The 22561-nt window shown below is 32.0% G+C and overlaps 1 pseudogene; it reads right to left on the minus strand.

Annotated features, from left to right (window-relative positions):
• Positions 1–13016: 13016 nt before the first annotated feature.
• LOC134248829 (uncharacterized) lies at positions 13017–21621 on the minus strand (annotated as a pseudogene).
• Between the last annotated feature and the right edge of the window lie 940 nt (positions 21622–22561).

Below are 22561 nucleotides of genomic sequence, written 5' to 3' on the forward strand. Positions count from 1 at the left end.
CTATTCCATAACCAATAAACATGACAAAATCAATTCTTAAAATCTGACACCAGGGATTTTTTAATTTACGTTTTTTAATTTATATCTCAGTACAAAGGAAGTCATGTTTCAAGTGGGAGAAAGGTCTTTAAACTGTCAATTCTGTGAAGGAAAGAACTCATCTCGTGCCTACGACCCTCAATTAGTTCTTCCTCTCACAGAATGAGCAGTTTCAACCTTCTCCTTTACATAATTTGGATTGAAAAAGTAAAGGTGAAAATTACATAATATGACATGTCTTATTAAAAAAATCAAAAATTGCCACTGGTTTCAAAATTAACAACGTAAACATATCTTACCCCGATTATTGTTTTGTATTCCTACGTTGCAAATTGCGCTTCCTCGTTTAGCTTTCCCGTTCATGTTCGAATTTGTAATTTTAAACCGACTAAAAATATAATATTTGAAAACATTTGTATGAATTATAAAAAAAAATCCGGAAATCAAAAGCATTTCATATTGGAAATGAAAATATAGCAAAAAGAAACAGCAATGTCATGTATGAAAATTAACATTTCGATATGAAATGAAATAACTTACGGTATTGATAAAATTGAAAGTTGAGATCTTCACAAGTAATGGTAATTAAAAATAATAAGACAAACATCAATTCAAAATTTTTTTATGCATACACATGTACATGTATACTAAGTATACAAAAATAAAAAAAAATGGTTTTGTACAACATAGAAAGCTACGGGCTGAAAAATCTAAATTGCTTTCTATGAAAATATTTTAATACACGTATAATTAAAATCACAGGCCTTCAGATCGCTTAGAAAAAAAGTTGAGATGTTGAAAAAAAAAATAAAGGTATGGAACCTTTTTCAATGGTACCTACTTTCGCTAATAAAATTCTTTTAAATCAAATGCTTTACAATTTTACTTTCTATCCATATCTATTTAAATATAAGTAATCTTTTTTACTACCAAAGTTCATTCCGTAATTCCTTATACTTCTCGAGATATTCTGAAATCAATTCCCAAATTGACCTTAATTTTTTTTATTCGACATCAGCTTGGCCGGGCCCTCACTAATTGTAAAGCGGGAACGACGGGACAAATTTCCCCGGAAATTTATTCTAAATTCAATGAATATTTGCTCACTTGTATTCGAGATTTACAAGGTTTTTTTCTTTAATTTGATCATATGATCTTACTAGGTCACAAACAACATTTTAGCGGTCTAAATGTTTTGAAAATCGAAAGGTATATAATGTATTTCGGGAAAAATTCGTTCTACCATAGCTTCTTTTACATTCATAATCAACATGGCGGTGTAGTTGTTGATATGACGTTTTCAAATTAATTCATCGTGAAAGGAATTAGTACGGACTTAACGTTACAATCTGGAGTAAGAAATCAACTTTAAATTGTTGAAAGATTTTGCAAATACTATGCAACTCTTCGCTGCACTTCAAACACCGTCTGTTTACATGTGAATGACCAGGGGCCCAAGCTAATGTCGAGTAAAAGAAAGTAGGTCATTTTTGAAATTGATTTCAGAATATCTCAAGAAATATATGGAATTTCGGAATGAGCTTTGGTAGAATTGAAAATGTTCGTCTATGAACAGATTTCAATAGAAAGTAGAATTTTAGAGCATAAGAATAAAAAATATTTTATAAGCGAAATTGGGTACCCAGTGAAAGAGTTCGGTACCTTTATTTTTTTTTACACACAAATTTTTTTTTAGCGATCCAAAGGCCTGTGATTAAAATACACGTGTTTTTATGCAATAATTAAATGATCTATCTATTATCAATCTTCATGGCTGTTACATGTATTTACTGATACTACTTATCCTAGTTGAGCCCTACGATGACCAATCCGTCCGTCCGTCTGTAAGTCCCTATTTCTTGATGTCCAGAAAATGCTTTACCAATACAGTATATACAGAATAAAATGTACATGCAAACAGTAACATATATAGCACCGATTTTCTATGTAAAATTCCTTGAAGTGTGCACACTTTACCCCGCTCAATCTGTTTTTATTATTCGAGGATTTCTCGAAGGTGAGATCAAATATCCTGTTGGTTTTTTTTTTTTTAAAATAAAATGAATCTTTTTTTTTTTTAGAAAATAAAAGCATAAATAGTTTAGCAATTCTTTTTTTATAAATGAAATCCAGATATTTTATTTTTTTTAACACTTCTTTTCAGTCCTTTAATGTTCGTTAATTCGTTCATTTAAGATTTAAATTTTCATCGTTGTCACATCTAGAAAAAAAACCTAAAAATGATATTATGTTTAATTAGAAATTAAAAACATTTAATGATGATAAATGTATGCAAAACAATTATTGAACAGGAGAAATATATGTGACCCTGATAAACCAGGATAAGATCAGCTGCTATGAAGGAGTACCGTAAGCATAATCTTAGCAATCAACGAGATATGGGCGCCTTAGTTTAATCAGGTGTATGGAGTAATTATATAATTTAAAAACGTATAAAAACAATGACATAACACATGTAACGAAGCATACATGTATCATTCAACAAAACACGACCAACCAATATAATTACCTCTTGGTCACTTGAATTAACAAAGTCGAAAATTGAAATCACCAGCTTATATGAATGCTTGTTGGTAAAAAGTTGGAAATATGTTATGCTGTTGACTTAATTTTATTCTATTTTCATTTTCAAATAGAATTATCGATTAAATTCTGCTGTAAAGAAAACAAAACTTCGACAAAGTTTCTGTCAAAATTCCAATTTCTTGTCGTAAAACCTGGTCTCGAGAGGAGAGTGAAATTGCGGCAATCCAGTGTCATTTTATTGTCAGCTTCAGAGTACATATAAAAATTATACAGATTAGAAAAAAAAATAGCCGAGTAATTTTGCATTTAACAATTCTGAAAATATGAAAATCAACGAGTTCCGTATACTTGTAATACACAAGAAGTAGCTGTACATGGTGTCAAAAAATGTATTGTGATTTATACCTTATCTTTAGGATTGATTGTAAAGAGTGTAGAAAAAATATAGTATGTTTTGATACTTCAAATGTTTTTTTTCCACCTAATCTTCAAAAAGTTTTTATTAGGTTTTTTTCATATAAAAATTTCGGATTAATAGAACTTCTTGAATAATTGAAATTATAAAAGCATAATCTTAGCAATCAACGAGACATGGGCGCCTTAGTTTAATCAGGTGTATGGAGTAATTATATAATTTAAAGACGTATAAAAACAATGACATAACACATGTAACGAAGCATACATGTATCATTCAACAAAACACGACCAACCAATATAATTACCTCTTGGTCACTTGAATTAACAAAGTCGAAAATTGAAATCACCAGCTTATATGAATGCTTGTTGGTAAAAAGTTGGAAATATGTTATGCTGTTGACTTAATTTTATTCTATTTTCATTTTCAAATAGAATTATCGATTAAATTCTGCTGTAAAGAAAACAAAACTTCGACAAAGTTTCTGTCAAAATTCCAATTTCTTGTCGTAAAACCTGGTCTCGAGAGGAGAGTGAAATTGCGGCAATCCAGTGTCATTTTATTGTCAGCTTCAGAGTACATATAAAAATTATACAGATTAGAAAAAAAAATAGCCGAGTAATTTTGCATTTAACAATTCTGAAAATATGAAAATCAACGAGTTCCGTATACTTGTAATACACAAGAAGTAGCTGTACATGGTGTCAAAAAATGTATTGTGATTTATACCTTATCTTTAGGATTGATTGTAAAGAGTGTAGAAAAAATATAGTATGTTTTGATACTTCAAATGTTTTTTTTCCACCTAATCTTCAAAAAGTTTTTATTAGGTTTTTTTCATATAAAAATTTCGGATTAATGGAACTTCTTGAATAATTGAAATTATAAAATCTAGATCAAATTTTTATGCTTTGACAAAAATCATACAATTATTGCTTTGATGACATTTCAATTGAACTGGGTACTTATATCTGTATACTGACGGTAAATATTTTTACTCAGCAATAGATTGGTATGAACATACAGAAGAGAATACCAACTTGCAATTTCTAGTTGATAAGAACTAGAACTTTACATACAATCCATTTAAATTCTACATGTATGATAACACTTTATTTCATACGACAAACACGTACAAATCACGATGAAAAGTAATATATTTTTTTCAAATTCATTTACTAGTCTTTTACAATTTTTACTTCTGATTCCTCTCTTGTCGTCAAGTTTATCTGTATACTTTTTGCCATGACTATTCGGTATCTGAAATAAAAAATTTCAATTTGTTCAGAAAGATGTAAGAGTTTTATTATAAAGTATTATAAAGTCGTTATCAATTGTTTTTGTTTCTTTTTTTTACAACAAACATTTTCACATACGTGCTTTCTTCGATTGTAATAATTACAGTAGAATTAGAATTTCGTGTATAACACGCGAAGTTTTCAAGCCATAGTATCTATCGTTCAAAAGTTATGGCCAAAGTAAAAATTAGAAATTTTTGTGTAAAAGAGGGCCAAACTCCAAGGTCAAGGTCAAAAGGTCAAATTTGGCGGTACCCAAAGAAAGGTCGTGTCACTAGAAATACACATGTGAAATATAAAAGTCATAGCTCCACTAAATAAAAAGTTATGGGCAAGGTTCAAGTTTTTGCGAACAAACAGACAGACATATAGACAATCGGACGGACACGACAAAAACTATATCCCCGACTCTTTGATAACGAGGCATAAAAAAATCAGAAGAATGCTAGCGTGCATAGTACGTTTTAATGATTATTTAATGTGTTTAATATTACACAAATTTGTATTCAAATTTATCTGTACTAATACTCACTGTTTTGAGCCTCGACAATTCTTCGTTCCTGCCAGAGCACTTGCGCTCTTTAGAATTCTGAAGCCATCTACATCTCCGATCTAGACATAGCTTTATTTAAATATGTCAACACTTATTTTGGAGTAATTTTTTAAATGTATTAGTATACGATGCCAAAAAGTATCTACCATTTCTTATTTGCCTGATAAAGATTGATTGATAAAAATTTCATTTAGCTTTCATATTATTAATCTTACCCTAATGGAAGACAACCTAACACTCTATGTACAATACGCCTCTACTGGGATTCACGTTCCCTGCTTAAGCAAATTTTGATTGGAAAATGAGGTGAATATTTTTAAACTAGGGAACAAAAATAAAATTCAGGAAGAGGTCCTTTGTTCACGACATTCTTCTAGTTCAAATATGCGTTTCCTACAACTAAATTGAATGGCAAACGAGATGCTTTCAGCTTTTTTCGTAAACTTTTCTTATTTCTGTTTTAATATTCCACTTGCTTAATATGTTGTGTATGTCTACCAACTTATACGCTAATAAAGAGTTTACTCCGAAAACGATAAATTTTAAAGCAAGGCATGCTACTCATAATAACATGATGATACAGGGATTTCAACATCTCTTGGTATCATATAAGAATCACGACTAATTGTCATTCTCTTGTGATTCTATGTTGTCTTCTATATGTTTTTAGGTATAAGTACATCAATGATTGTGATGTAGGCCATTAGATTAACACCCATATGGGATATATAAGAAATATCGCCTGTAGTATCTTGTCCAAATGCCTGGTAAGGTACCCTAATTTTTTGTAAAGACACTTAAGTACCTAGACTTCAAAGTCTTCGGAAAAATTATATATTTTTGAGGAACAACATTAAAGTCGTCATTTCGTAAATTCTATATATGGGATTTATAATGACAATAGTAATAATAATAGCAATTATTACTCATTTTTTTGTATTTAAGCCGACTTGTTTCATGTCAGTTGTATTAAGATCTTGTTTTTTTTTTAAAAATATTTAATTGAACTATAGTCTGGTCCGATTTATAGTAAATAATACTTCTAACGGCAAATAATTATTATTTGGTCCAGCATAGTTTTTTAACTTATTTAGAGTATGCTGAATCCGAAAAAATATGCTGGCCTTCATGAAAATGGCGTTAAAGAGGTCAAAATGGCGATTCAAAATGGCGGACATCCAATTTTTCTAATTTTCTCTTAATATCGTTGAAAAAAGAGAAATAATGTGTGAATATCTCACTGAATGTAATACAAGTATAAAAATGATAATAGAATGCTAACATTATTAGTTTAACTCAGAAAATTTACTCGTTTCTACACTTAATTCGAATTTTCTCTGATTTTTTGGTCTGTTGCTCTATATTCTGCTTTGTTCAGGATTTTACATTTGAAAATATGTATACACTGCAGATTTGTATTTTTTCCTCTGCATCTCACTATTCTACAACTGAATGATGGCGCAGCTGTAAGTTAAAAGTCAAAATGGCGGATATTCATCTTTTTTTAAAAATTATTTCTTAAAGAGAAAGGATTTGTGAATATTTCACTGAGCGTAGTACAACTATGTAAAATGCCAACAGAACACTAATTTGACCACTTTAAATTGGAAAATTTAGTCGTTTAAATTTGAAATGTGTTAATTAGCTTAAAATGGCGATTCAAAATGACGTCTGATACACTCAAATTTCGTAGAAACTGCTTAATTCTGGTTTGTCATGCAGAAAATAAATTACAGTTTGTTTTTTATATATATAGTATATTGATTAATCCATCAAATATGAACAAAAAATACATGAAAAGATACATTTTTTTTCTGGAAATAGTTAAACAAACTCGACTTAAGAGTTTCCAAATTTCCCCCTTCGTATTTGACCGTACGTGTTCCAAAGCCTTTGAGCCCCCGTCAACCTAAAATCACTCCCGAATCCTGTCATTATAAACTCGCACTTCTACCTCTACATCCCTTGGCACTTTGTTCTAGCTTTTTAGCACTTATAAAAACTTATATATAAAAATATATCTTCAACATCTTCTATTCCAGTTTCATTTGGTATATGTTTCAGTCTGTCTTCGGAATTTTGGTACTCAACACTCAAGTAAAATGGTGCCCCGTGTCAAGGATATAAACCTCGTTGGCACGTAGAAGATCCTTTCTCTGGAGTTCGAAAAAGAGTAAGCTCACTGGGGGCCGCCAGAGAAACCAAAATCCTTCAAAAACCGATTATTTAAACTGATAGTCCGCCGAAACATGGCTGAAAAATTGACGACACGGCGTTAAACAATAAACAATCAATCAACCAACACTCAAGGAACAACACATTTATGTTCAAATGTTAAAAGTCTATTTTGTTACCCAAAACCATATGCAAAATGAACTAGATGTACTGTGAACAATTAGCTCACTAAATGACACCCTGGTCTCCCATATGAATATAATGACAGTGTCCATGTTTTGCTATGGGAAACCCAAAATATGTTTCGAATCAAAAAGTAAAATAGGAGCTCACAATGGCAATATGTATTAAAGATTCTGTGAAAGTTTCATCAAATTTCATTAAGTAGTATGAGAGAAGTTGCGGATAAGAGATGGGTACCCCAAAGCGTAACAGACGGGCGGACGGACATACCGATTACTCTATACCCTCTCGCTTTTCAAGCGGGGGTATAAAAAAATCTCTGATATTCAAGACATGTAGCTCTTTATTTTGTGACCTCGTATAGATTTGTTGTCTTTTAGGGTAGAAAGGTCATTATATTTGCAAGAAAATTATCAAACTTGATCATCTGAAATCACATTGTGTGCATATTTTGGTGAGAAAAATTATAAAATTATGCAATTTAAGAGCGCCTGCAGATTCCTCGTGATTCTTATCACTTACAAGCTTTCGTACCAATAGGCCTCAGCCATTCCTGATTTCGATCTAGTCAACACTTCTCTTGACAACAAAATTTTCTTGAACACTTCAAGAACTTTACAAGGCAATTTGATCCACACTTCTTTGTTAGGATAGTGTAAGGTTTTATCAAGAATGGAGGGGGGATTGAACACAAACATTTTCTTCTTTCAGATTTTGTAAATTTTAAAATTTTAAAATTTATATACACTAGCTGTTCAATAAAAAATTATCCGTTCACAGTATGAAATATTTGAGAATGCTGTTGAATTTTTGACTGAGAATAACAAAATGCAAATTTAGGGACACAGAATCAAGAAAATTTATGGTTTACGTATATTATACTGAAAATTCTTAAGATATATGTTTATATTTGGATATTATAATAATTATATTCAGTTTTATATGATGTAACAATTACTAGCCCTATAATTGGTCATGGTCAATCATTTTAAAAACCATACTAACTTATGTTGCACTAGACCTTCCACATGAACGTAAACATTTATTTTTTTCTACACTGGACTAAAATAGATCAAGAATTCCCAACAACTGAATGTTCACTCGGCTTAATGCTCGGGGGATACTGCTCTGGGGTGGCTTAATTTTCATATTGACCTCAAAACAGCAATTATTGTATGAAATTACTAACTTTTTATATGAAGAACGATGGTGAGACAGGTAAAAGGTAAAATGTCTTCGGAATTGTCGTCAAAAATTTATCTCAATAATAGAACTAACTAAACAAAAATCCATGTTATAAAAATCATAAGTCATTAACAAAAATATCCTCCAACTTTCAATGCATATTTGAACATTATTTTCATGAAAAAAAAAAACTGTAATAATTTATTTTCTGCAAAACGAACCAGAATTAAGCAGTGTGGGTATTTTACGAAATTCGAGTGTATAAGACGTCATTTGAATTGCCATTTTGAGCTAATTAACACATTTCAAATTTAACCACTAAATTTTCCGATTTAAAGTGATCAAATTAGTGTTCTATTGTTATTTTACATAGTTGTACTACAATCGGTAAAATATTCACAAATCCTTTCTCCTATGTAAACGACATTAAGAATTAAATAATTTGAAGAAAAAAAGATGAATATCTGCCATTTTGAATCGCCATTTTGACTTTTAACTTACAGCTGCGCCATCAATCAGTTGTAGAATAGTGAGATGCAGAGGAAATAATACAAATCTGCAGTGTATGGATATTTCCAAATGTAAAATCCTGAACAAAGCGGAATATAGAGCAATAGACAAAAAAATCAGAGGAAATTCGAATTAAGTGTAGAAACGAGTAAATTTTCTGAGTTAAACTAATAATGTTAGCATTCTATTATCATTTTTATACTTGTATTACACTCAGTGAGATATTCACACATTATTTCTCTTTTTTCAAAGATATTAAGAGAAAATTAGAAAAATTGGATGTCCACCATTTTGAATCGCCATTTTGACCTCTTTAACGCCATTTTCATGAAGGCCAGCATATTTTTTCGGATTCAGCATACTCCAAATAAGTTAAAAAACTATGCTGGACCAAATAATAATTATTTGCCGTTAGAAGTTATTTCTAGCCTTCTTTTTAAAAATCAGGACCAGACTACTACAGAATGTTCCCTCTATCGGATCAATATAAATGACTTTTGGTCATCAGGGGATGCTCACTCCTCCTAGGCACCTGATCCTACCTCTGGAATTTCCCTATTTTAATCCCTCTTCACATTTTTAAATTTGATTAATGCAATCATTTTTTTTGAGATCGATCACTGTTTTTTCTATTCATCTTTTACAGTTATGCTATCCTTATTTACGGGAAACTCTAATATGTTCTTTGGTAACTTCTTTTTTCTAATCTTCGTTGCGATTGGCTCCCAGCAGGAACATTTTGGTGCTGTTTAAACGTTTATACAAATTTTCTGTTTAGTAAATACATAACCTAACCCTTTATGAAATATTTATTTTCATGGTGCTTCTCAATGAGAGAAGCAAACTCTATGATATCGAAGTAAATATGCCAATGGTCCAACGGTAAGGCGTTGACTCAGGACACCTCGCATTGCGAGGATGTCATATAACTATTTATTCTCTCACAGTTCTCTATAGTTAAGTCGGATTTACATAAAATAAGATTTCTGTGCCTCAAAACAAAATGCATGATAGCTATCGATAATAGAGAAAGAAATAGAAAAGAGTAAATAGGCCCTATATATACTAGTATTTACATTTCCGTCTACTTTTCCTTTAGTATACATACAAAAAATGAATGAGTTAAAACATGCCAAACTTGTTTGACACTTGAGGTAATGTGCATAGTAACAATATATACAATGTATATATACATTCTGTACCAAAAACGGAAAATATTTCTTCATACTCAGTAAGTCAGTAACACTAAATGTATTGCATGAATCTTAACTTACCCGGTTATTATTTCAATTTTAACCAATTTTATTACTCAAGGTTTAAGAATGCAAAGTTTGTCACTGTGAATTTTTAATAAATTAAATCATTAGTGAATTAATGCAGAATCCACAAGTAAAAATAATCTAATATATGCGCATATATTTATATATATATGCTTTAAAAACGCTTTAAAAAAAGATTTTCTTTTTAGTACAGTCGTTGAGAGGGTGTTAACAACGCTACATCCGAAGAGGTGATACAAAGTGTTAGAAAAATATGACGAATAGGATGTGTCTTGGCAATAAAATCGAGGACAAAAGAAATATTTGGCTTATTAATTATTTAAAAAAAAATATTAACCTGGTAATAATATCGTTTATAAATTGAAAAAAAAAAATCGAAGAAAATATTTGATTCAAAATTGATTATTTATTGCAGTTTCGTAATATTTACATCTCATACATATACATGACTGTATAATTAATAAAATATGGGTCTAGTTTGATCCATATAGATCACTAATTATTCACCAGTTTCACTTCGTATGTTTCTCTTGTTTCTAGATTTATTTGTGTATTCTTTGCCATGACAACTCTGTAACTAAGAAAAAGTATTATTTTAATTCTTTTAAGAATTTTGTTCTTTTTAAAAGATGGATACAACAGTTCTATAATTAATTTTGTTGTAAATTGTCCAGATCCCTTTCAAGTAGCAAAACTTACAGATTTAAATAGTTTTATATCTACGTGAGGGATAAAGGGTGATGTCAGTCCTTTTTCCCAATAAGGTTTATCAAAATATGGGTATTTGCAACATAAATCACAAAATCTGAATATTGATCATTGATCAGTTCTGAATCACAGTTATCAGAGAGCCTTTTCAAAAAAAAAAAAAAAAAAAAAAAAAAATGGGGGCCCCAATTTTTAAATTTCTTATGAAATATATTTCTTAAATCTTACTTATAATAAATGCATTGGAAAATATATCAACACTCTTTCACTATGTTTTTCTTACTTCTGTTTGTTTAATACAACCACCACTGTAGACTTCGGATTTCTGTCGTAACACTTGTTGATTCTATCATTTATTTTTCTAGGATATGGATTCCACTTCCCATTATAATCTCGCCATAGCCATTGATTTTCCGCAGTGTATGTCTCAGATTCCTGTGACCCATCAGCTTCAATGTCTGAAGAGGAATCCTCAGAAACTCTATCATTTTTGAAATACTGTCCTTTTGGTAATTTCAGACACGGAGATCCCAGCCCTGCTTTCTTTTGTTCAGTTTTATCCTTTCCTCCAATACCGGTCTCACCAGTAGCTTATAATAAAGAAAGGAACAAAACTAAACAGGAAACTAGTTCCAATGTCTGTTTTTAAGGGACATACTGTAAACCAACTTTTATTCGCGTGCGAGAAATTTTCGCGAAGTTCGCGAGAGCCTCGTCGTCGCGAATATTTCTCGCCGCGAACCGGTCCTTATAGTATATTTGTCTATTTAAAAACAGATGCAAAAAGGCTTGATCGCGAAAATTAATCGTCGCGAACTAGTTTATCCTTGGTAAATCGCGAAATAAAGTCGTCGCGAATAAAAGTTGGTTTACAGTATGTAGCTCAAATTTAGCATTTCGGTAAAGCATGAAATTTCTAAAAGCTTTTTATATATGTAATGTAAGGAATAAAAAAATACCATAGAAACCTTGTGTTAACGATTCACACATATTTTGTTTTATTAATCCTAGGTCTGTCTATATGAATATGCATGTATTTTGTACCCTTTAAAGCCCCACCACGATGGGATTCAGATGCTGTTCTGGTTAAGGCTCTTATAACATCACAGTTGGTCTGTAAGAAGCTAATCACTTCTGCTGAGTAGGGATCAACGAATTAATGATGAAATTATTAAAGGATTTGATTTATGTTTATGATGGTGTGATGACACAAATAAATATAATTAAATTTAAGCAGGTTTTCCAATTTTACCGCACTTTGTAAAATTCAATTTGAGTCTCGAAATGTTGTTTTAAAGATAAAAGCCAAGGCTATTATATTTCAAACAACATTTCTAAACCAGAGGAGGTTATTCTGCATCATTCACGACAACAAAGGACTTTATTTTTATTCTACTAAGAGCTTTAAAATACGGCTTATCGTTTCTTCTATAGAGAAACAAATTAGGTCTCCATGTCTTGATTACTCTGTTCAAATTCCAGTTAACACCAAAGAGAAAATTTATTTCTATACCTGCGTATGGAAGGCAGACGATTAGAGATTTCGCTGTATTAAAAATAGTCTTAATTTGTTTGTTTCATAAATTTATTATTTTTTATGATTGTACAATACACAAAATCACGCAGTTTTCTATTTTATTGCGTTATCACTAAACATGCTGAAACCACAGAGTTAAAATATGGTGTAGCGATGTCCGTGGAAAAGCCCCGCTTAGCTATAAAAACCTACATTTATCAGCTTCTTGCAATTTACACAGTGTTTGGACTGCGAAAGACAACACAATGATGAGTCTAAATAAATATTTCATTTTAGAGTCAAATATTTATTTCAACTGTACAGATTTAATACGTTTTTTTTTTTTTAATTTTTTTTTTTTTTAGATCTGATAATTTTTTGATGAAGTTCGTGATTTATTGGAGAATAATGTCCGTGGCATTTCTTTGATCTCGGCAATAATAGTGGTAGAATTGATAACAATCTTTTTGATAACAATTTAGCAACCCAGTTAATGCTCTTTTTAGCAAGCTGATTCTGTCACGCTGGTAAGCTGCTAATTGTAACACTTGAAGCACGAAGCTTAAATCTCAATTTGTCTATAGTAACGTACATTGGTAGTTAATATTTACCATATAAAGATGTCAAATTTTCCGTCGAAACCATATCTATGATTTATTAAGCACCCGTTTGACCACCTTACCTGAAAATAAACCGAAGAAAAGACAACGCCGTGTCTTTTATAATGAAGAAAGTACGGTTTGATTTTTATAAAAATGAGTTCTAAAAATTCTATGTTCTTAAAAAGTTATGCATATGGCATTAACGTGAGTTGGAAAGGTGACTATAATTAATGATCAGAGAATATTACATGAAGGAGAACCATTCGAGAAATATGACGTCATTTCTAAGTTTTATGCAAAAAAATCTCACAATGACAAATTTTCGGGGTTATTATCCCAAAAAAAACATTGCCCGCAACCGTCGCCACTTCAGTTTTGTGTCATATTGTGTAGAATGATTTAAAAAATCAGAAATCTCAAAATCTTTTTTGGCGATGCATGCTCTGCAAGTTTTCTATAAGAAAATTCTACTGAAAGTTGATGTATTTGCAACTTTAAAAGAAAATATGGAAAAATGCATAAATTCATGACGTCACAAATATTAGAGGTCATTTTGGGAAAACTATTTGTATTTTTTAATGCCTGGAATTTCAAAATTTCAAATTTGTATTGAAACCCTACCTTGTTCTTTTCCATTTTAAGGAAGCCCATTACACCACTTTTTGATGACGTACTACACAAAAAAAAAAATAAACATCCATTGTTTCGACCGTTTTCCTCAGGGGGCGAATTGTACATGTACCTTTTTTAATATGACCCTGACCTTTAAAACACTTTAAAATTAGATGAAACATGCGGTGTTATAAACCGTGAAAATAAAGTAACGAATTCATTATGCATAAACAAAAAAGGATTACTTTTAAGCAGAAACAAAAGAAAACAACAGCCAAATCTTCGCCAAACAAGTAATTGTGCAATTTCATAGCGATGCACGCAGTGAGCTCTATCAATAAATGAGTTGTTTGTATGGAGGAAATTCGAGTTAAAATCTACAACCTTGTTGAAATTAAAACAAGAGGCCCAAGGGCCTTATAGGTCACCTGAGTATCATGTAACAACTTTCCAGCGATTGTAGTTGGTTCATGTTTTAACCGAAAAGCCATGAAATTCAAACATTTTGGAGGCACCATTGCTTATCAATGGGCAGATTTCAAAGCATTAATTTATTTTTAGTCAAAGTACCCCCTGGTAACCCTGACCCAGTGGCCCTGAAATTATCTATTTTGAAAGAGGCTCCTTTCTTCATTATAAGGCCAGCATTTTTTTTATGATTAGGTTTAGTTATGAACATGAGAATAAAAAAGTCCCGCAGGAGAAGGAAATAAAAAAATATCTTTGATAAATCAATTATTAACATTTGTACATTCTTTTTTATGATATTCTAATAGGCTCCTTAACACTGGACACATAATGCTTACAAATAGGAAAGTAGAACATTTAATTGCTTATTTCATCATCTGCCAGTTTGGGCCAGTTATATAAATTTTGTGATGTTGGTCAAAATATATTTTAAAAAATCAATTCTTTAAAAGTCTTTCAATATCTTCATTTTTTTAATAGCACTAGAACCCCTGACCCCAGGGCCATGAATTTCACAATTTTGGTAGAGAACTCATTGCTGATTACAATCATGCAAACAGTTTGACTGCTTGATGTCCAGGAGTAAAGAAGAAGATTTTTAAAGATTGCATTAATTTTAGTGGTTTTGCCCCCACCCCTCAGGCCCAAGGGGGCAGGGATCATGAAATTCACAATTTCTGATCCCCTTTACCCATAGATGCTTTGTGCCAAATTTGGTTGAAATTGGTTCAGTGGTTGCAGAGAAAAAGCTGAAAATGTTCAAATGTGAACGCACTACGGACGACGCACGACGACGGACGAAAACAGATAGCAGAAGGTCACCTGAGTTTACTCAGGTGACCTAAAAAGTTTTTTACTTGCACTATTTACTGTTTTGGTGTTAATTTATATATTTGCTTAATTGATTTAAATATATACTCTGGCAAATTAAAGCTTCGTTCTGAATTTTAGATTTAATATGTTCAAACGTTCCTTAGTGTTTTGAGTCTTGGGTAATTAGGAAAGATAACTCTTGAAAGTGGACTTTTTATACCAAATATTTTTTGAATTGGAATTTTCATTTCGTTTAAACATTCTTCATTCAATTTGTCACATGTCTTTCATTGAAATACATTCCTTGTCTTTTCAGAACTCATTTTCTTAATGTTTTATGCACAGATTAAAAAGATAATGACATAAATTGTTTTTTAGGATAAAAATATTTTTTCTAATAAAATTAATCATAGGTGTTATGAGGTATTTTCACTGTGTGTACTTGTCTAAAGAAGATGCCCATCATTTGACACTGAAAGTTCTGCAATTCTGGTAATAATAAACTTGAAATAAAACATTTCACTAAAATTAGACAGAAGCTAAAAAATTCTCTAAAAATATTTATGATATCAATACCTCCATCTGGATATTTGACATCTACATTATAAGTGGTGCTGTAATGAAATCTAAAATAAACTGTGGATGTAATGAGCCACCTTAAGTTGAAGATGATAACATGACGAATTTGCCATGAAGTCATACCAACTTTAGATTGAAATTAATCAAAGCCATTAGTATTGAAAAACTAAGGGGGGCATAGTTTGGATTTAGAGATATTTAAGCCAAATTTAATTAATCAAGCAAGAATTAATCAAAAACACACAAAAACTATCCCATTCCGCTTGATCCTATACACAGAACCAAGACTTCCCTCTCCACCATCTTGATCTCCAAGTTCCCAATCAGGACCTGAAATATCAATAGTTTGTCTTAGTCCATAAAAAGATTATATAATAAAAATTTGTGAAAGAACGTCAGACTCTATACATTTATGTGTTTGAAATTTTACCTCTTGTGACTATACATCCAACTGCTATTATTGTGTTATAAAGAATTCTTGGTTCACAACAAGTAGTGACCTCAAATTTAACCCTATCCATCAAGGCTGCGCCATATCTGTACTCATTTTTACCTCCAGAGTCCCATTCAACTTTTAACCATCCAGCTAACAACGATAAGAATAGCATCATGATAAAAAAATCTTTTGTTGAATATTTACATTCCGTGTATTTTTCCTAATGAAAATCATCAAAACCCCACGATATTCAAATTTCTATAACACACGCGAAACCTTGTCATCGCGCTTTAGAATACACAGTAGGAACTGTATGCATTTTCTATAATCTGGGAACACCAAAATGTACAATATTTGACTCAATTTAATTTAAAACTATAATCCTGTTAACTTAACATAAAAATAATACAAACGTGTGTTTAAAATTATTTTGTCACGTTTTTCCTCGCAATGTTTTGTTTGCGTTATTAACCTTGGCAACATCATCTGACATCACAAACGACTCTTAAGTCTATTAACCGCGTCAGTTTTAAAGGATGTTAAATTCACATTAAAGATTAACAAAATTAGCAATTATGAAGAAGGAAAATTAGAGAATGTAAATATAAGCATTGAATTCATATTTTTGGCTGTTTTCGGTCCTATAACACACCTGCCCGTGCCGACAAATTTATCATACCGCGCTTACGCGCAGTATTCAATTTGTCGGCACGGCCAGGTGTGTTATAGGACCGAAGACAGCCAAAAATATGAATTCAATGTTTAATTAACAGTTTCTGTACTTCAGAAATACTGTTAACGGTTACATGTTTGTCTAAAGTTGGGTAAAGCAACATTATATGTTTTTATGTGCATGAAGTCTACTGAGTATTTGCCCCTGTCTTTAAATTTGTTGTTAAATACAAGTGAACGACGAGCAGAAGACACTATGTATCAACAAGAAGAGAAAACATAATGCTTGATGATTTAGTTCGGTACTATTAATATCATTAATTTAGAAAGGTCAGGGTCAGAGGAACACAAAAAGTAGCATTTCTTTTCAATGTTATATATGAAAATAGGGTCATAAGAAAAAAGTTTTTGTCAAATGTCCCATTGTAATTTGTTTTCTTTCCAGGATTTATGAATTGGTGTTGAAATGTTTATATTTCTTGTTGTTTTCTCTGTGATAACTGCGAGGGGTGATCAAAAAGTTTGCAAACTAATTGAATATTTTTAAAAATATTTTTCAAAGTGAGATTTTGAGTTTATTCTTTTTCAAAGTAGGCCCCTCTAGCTTTTATGCACTTTTCCCATCGGTCTGCCCATGCGCGAAACACGTGATCCAAGCCATCACGTGACATGACCCTTAGCGCCTTGTTCACAGCAGTACCAAGATCTTCCCGGGACTCATATTTTTCTCCCCGTAGGTTATCTTTCAAAACTGGAAATTGCCAGAAGTCAAATTGCCAAATCTGGGCTGTAGGGGGGATGAATTAGGTTTTCTATACCCAGTGTTTCCATGGTGTCCATCACAACCCGACTTTTATGGCTAGGTGCGTTATCATGGTGCAGAATGAATCAAGATCTTATCAAATCTGGGCGCTTTCTCTTTACTGCTCTCTTCAAATCTGATTTGATAACCCGTGCATAGTAGTCCCCAGTAACTGAAGTTTTTGGTGGTATCATGTGATTTAGAATTATACCGTTGATGTCACAGAAAACTATGAGCATAACCTTCCCTGCTGACTTGGTTACGCGTGCTTTTATTGGTGATGGCGAGGAAGGATGCTTCCAAATTGAACTTTGTTGTTTACTTTCTGGCTCATAGAAATGTATCCAAGTTTCATCACATGTGATGATTCTATTCATGAACTAATTTTATTCTTTTTCATATCTACTAACGTAGGACTGGCACGCATTCACTCTCACCCTCATTTGCTCTGGCAGAAGGAGGCGAGGGACTCATCTCGCACAAACTCGCTGCATGTTAAGCTTACTGGTTAAAATCTCTTGAACTGTTCCATAAGACATGCTAAGATCATCAGATATTTCCCTAATCGTAACTCTTCGATCTTTCATTACATATTGTTCAACCTCAGACACGTTTATCTCGGTACTTAGGTTCAGCGGGCACCCAGATCTATCATCATCTTTCACCGTCTCCCTTCCCTCAATAAAACGTTTCATCCACTTACTTATTGTACCTTTTGAAAGCCCACATTCCCCATAAACTTTATGTAAATCATCGTATATTTCCGTGAAGGATTTACCTAGTTTTACATACAATTTTATTATAGTTCTTTGTTCAAGTACGATTGACTCATCCATTTTCGTCACAGTCGCCTCTATATTGACGTCATTTTTACATAATGACGTCATAATTATGACGCACATTTCAATATGACTCATACTGCATAAAGCACATGTTTAGGGCTATATTTGTGACAAATTTCATTCTTGTCAGAACTGTAGTTAGGTAGATAGAGAATTAGTTTGCGAACTTTTTGATCACCCCTCGTATTATACGTTATTGACTGGGTATGAGGGCAACATATGATTTGTTGGACGTGAAGGTGAAAATGTTGCCCTTGGCCTGTGACCTCGGGCAACATTTTCACCTTCAGGTCCAACAAATCACGTTGCCCGAATCCCAGTCTATAACTGTTTTGTTATACCCTTCAGTGCACGCTTAAGATTCACACTATATTATCAATTACTTTATATGGAAAATTATGGCTTAATCAGTCAATATAAAGCAAAAGCCGAGAAAGAAAAAAAAAATAATTATAGTTTTATTATATTACAAAAATTATTTATCACAAAACATACTCTTCCATTCTTCCTTACCTTTCTGGTAGCAAAAACTCTTGCAGCTCTTTACTTTAGCTAATTCCGTGTCGCCGATATTGAACGATAATTAATTAATAGTGACGTAGCAGTGACGTTGCGGTCTAACAATTCTTATGCTGGACCGGCAGGCCAGTCAACATTGGAATTTTTAGACCGATCTATATAATAAACATTTCTTTTGTTTGACTTTTTATTAGTAACAAATATATAGAAAGTTATTTATAAGGGTATAACAATTGAAGTTATATCGCCTGAAATGCATGTCGATCTCATGCAGTTGTCTGTGTTTCTAACGTCAGTGGGCGGAGACTATTGAAATTAGCATGTGAGGCCTCGTGTCTATTAGACAGCATTTTAAAATTTATATTTACATTTTTAAAAATGTAAGTATACCCAACAAAATATAAAATAATTCCTTAAATATGACAATTATAATTATACACACCATTCTTTGAATGTCCAATGACTGTACCAGGACCATGATTGTCCTGATCTGACCAGTGCCAGTCCGGTCCTCGTTTAACTCTTGTCCCTATGTTTGGCAGACAAGGGTCTCTCTCAGCAAGTTCTATGTCCGCTTCTTCATCTTCGTCGTTTGAATCAGAAGGATCCATGGTATAAAATGATCTTTTGGTATAGATATCCAATATATCATCCTGGTATGAGTAATGATGTAATCAAAGAAATGTGTAAAAACTGTCATAAGTCTAAAGATGCCTTTTCAGATAGAAATATCTTTTCTTCAAACAAAAATACAGAAAACTGTGTTAAGTTAACAAATGATATACAATATATATATATCTATAAATACACAAATTACCTTGTCCTCATCTGAAAATATCGTCCCGGGAAAACTAGACTGTAATAATGAGTTGAGAGTTTGTCTACTAATTCCTTCTAAGTTTTGTGTGGCCGATAACAACGCCGCGGCTCTCTGTGAAAATGAGATCAGCACACTGCTTTCAGTTGTATGTATTCAATTTTCAGTTGTTCACCAGTAAAAAGATGCTGATTATATGAATTTTATTCAATTCTAAACGCCATTTTTATGAAACCTATATTTTTCGAATACACTTTCATTTTTTTTTATTTGAATAATACATGTACATGTATATACCAGATTGAGTGTATCTTGCAATCTGTTTAACTTCACGTGAATAAACGATCCTTCCTCCCTTTAAACTTAAATATTTAAGAAATGCCTGGAAGAAAAGTACAACAACTATTAATTTCTCTATATTTAGAATCTAAAATTGTTTTAAAGGTTATATTAGTCAATGCAATGGTCAATTTTACATTACCACATCTGGATTTTTTCCTACAGGTATGCAGAAAATCGGATGGTTCCTCCTTAGCTGTTTCACCACTTGCAGGAGATGATCTTTTGCCTAATATGGATGTAATCAGACTTTATAAGATATCAAAATTAAATACAGGGAGAGGTTGTTTATGGTTTGTCTCTTTGCACTACTTCTTTCCAATTTTTATCTTATCAATCCATGGCGGCTGTAACCAGTCGGCAGAAGATGCTCACTCCTACATGGCACCTGATCCCACCTCTGATGATTTAGAGGTCCGTGTTTGCTCTACTCCTAATTTGTTATGTTTAATGAGCTTTGAGCTTGAATACTGTTAATTATCTCCAATTTTTTCATCTAAATTGAAGTTAAAACGGAGTACCCAGTATTCATATTTGGACAAGCAAGCTTATGGCAAGAGGGTTTGTCGATCAGATATGTCATATCCTACAAGCAATTTTTATTAAAATGTTTCCAATTGAAATTTTAAACCAAATTAATCATTACCTCCTACCTGTAAGGTTTCATAAAAAGGCGAATCCTCTTCATCAGAAAATATATGGAAATCGGTTGGTCTTCCATCAGATATCAGAATAATTCGTGGTTGAACTTTGAATTCACATATTCCTTTCGAGTAGCCTTTGCAAATATAAATATCGTACTAACAAAAACATGACAAATGTAATAAAATGGATGAATTCTTATTAAATAATTATGGACACATTAAGTGAATGGTCTTAACTGCACCAGATTCAAGGGCTCCAATGCTTAATAAAAACGCCGCTGTCAGTGGAGAGAGTCCTCCGTATTCCAACGTTTCTTCAAGATGATTGCAATGAATTTTGAAAGAAAAACATGCTTTTGAATTTTGAAAATTATATTTCTATATAAATGTTGCAACAAATCTTATCTTTTTAAATAGATAAGAAATTATTTTGCAATACAATCAATAAAATTACGTTTACCTAGACAGCCTTTAATTTCAGAATAACAATTTGAATGGTAAAATGAAATCTCGTGATTTTTCCACAAACAATAACAGCGATGTTCTCATCTTCCTGTGAGTGATTAGCAAACTCTGATAATGAGAAATGTTACATACTTCTAATATTTAAAAACTATTCAAAAAGTTTGAATTTACTCCAAGGTACGGTATATAATCTTATTCGCCTACATGTAGATCAACACAAAAAAGGTGCATCAGTAAAACGGCTTAATGCTTCTGATTAAAAAAAATAAATACATGTATCCAGTAACCTCCCTTACACTATTACAGTTAACGGTGAATTTAGCACTAAGTATTAATTAAACGCGTTGATTTATTTTTTATTAAAATGGATAGAAAGTATATCTGTCTTACCAAAAGTTTATTAATTTGAAAGTATATTCATCAAAATTAAAATACATGTAAATATTAATCATTAAAACGTTTTTCTTATGTTATCTTACCATCAATGATTGTAGAAAATATATCCTTTATTTGAATGAAGCCCTGTTCACCAATACTTTTAGAAGTATCCAAAATAAAAATATTGCAAGGTCCATTCCCCTGCTGATAACGAAACTCAAGGCCTTAAAAATAAATACAATGCAATCTTTTCGATCTGTATAACATTTAAGAAATAAAGTCCGCGTTTTCGAATTCGTGAATGTTGCAGGATAACCGACAAAGTCGAGAAATGTTGGTTGAAAGATAAAAGCCGAGGCTTTTATATTTCAAACAACATTTTGAGACCAAGGAGGTTTTTCTGCATCATTTAAGACAAGAACTTTATTTCTATTCTACTAAGAGTTGCTAATCGCTTTCCCTGTAGAGAAATGAATTAGGTCACCATGCCTCGATTACGCTGTTCTATTTAACGCGAATGGGTAAATTGTTTGTTTACATGCGTACGGAAAGCAGACGATTTTAGCTTTTGCTGCATTAAAACTAGCCTTTTTTTATTATTACTTTATAAAAATACAATGACAAGAGATTTATCTTTCTGGACAATATCTCCATTTGTCTCCATAACGGGACTTAACTCATCCATTTGTCTCCATAACGGGACTTAACTCATCCATTCGTCTCCATAGCGGTACTTAACTCATCCATTTGTCTCCAAAGCGGGACTTAACTCATCCATTTGTCTCCATAGCGAGACTTAACTCATACCGAGTAACATATGATTATAACTAAAATCACGGAGTTCAAATATTGTGTAGGAAGGTTCGTGGAACAGCCCTGTCTAGCTATTAAAACCTACATTCATCAGCTACTTTATGCAAATACAGTTTTTAGGCTTCGACACGTCGATGTGGTCTAAATACGTATTTCATTCTAAAGTCAAATATTCATTTCAATTGCACAGGTTTGAGACTTGTTTCTCGCATAATCACCAGTGTAAGATTGACTTGTCCGGTGTGAGACAGCAGTGTGAGATTTTTCTGTCTTACACTGTGTATTACTACGCCACGAACGAGAACGTAAACATTCCGTCATTATATAAAAAAATTGTAACAATGTAAAAAA

This window comes from Saccostrea cucullata, unplaced genomic scaffold (assembly GCF_032062105.1).
Source record: "Saccostrea cucullata isolate Sc308-1 unplaced genomic scaffold, CSIRO_AGI_Scuc_v1 ctg5740, whole genome shotgun sequence".
In the NCBI taxonomy this organism is placed as follows: domain Eukaryota; kingdom Metazoa; phylum Mollusca; class Bivalvia; order Ostreida; family Ostreidae; genus Saccostrea; species Saccostrea cuccullata.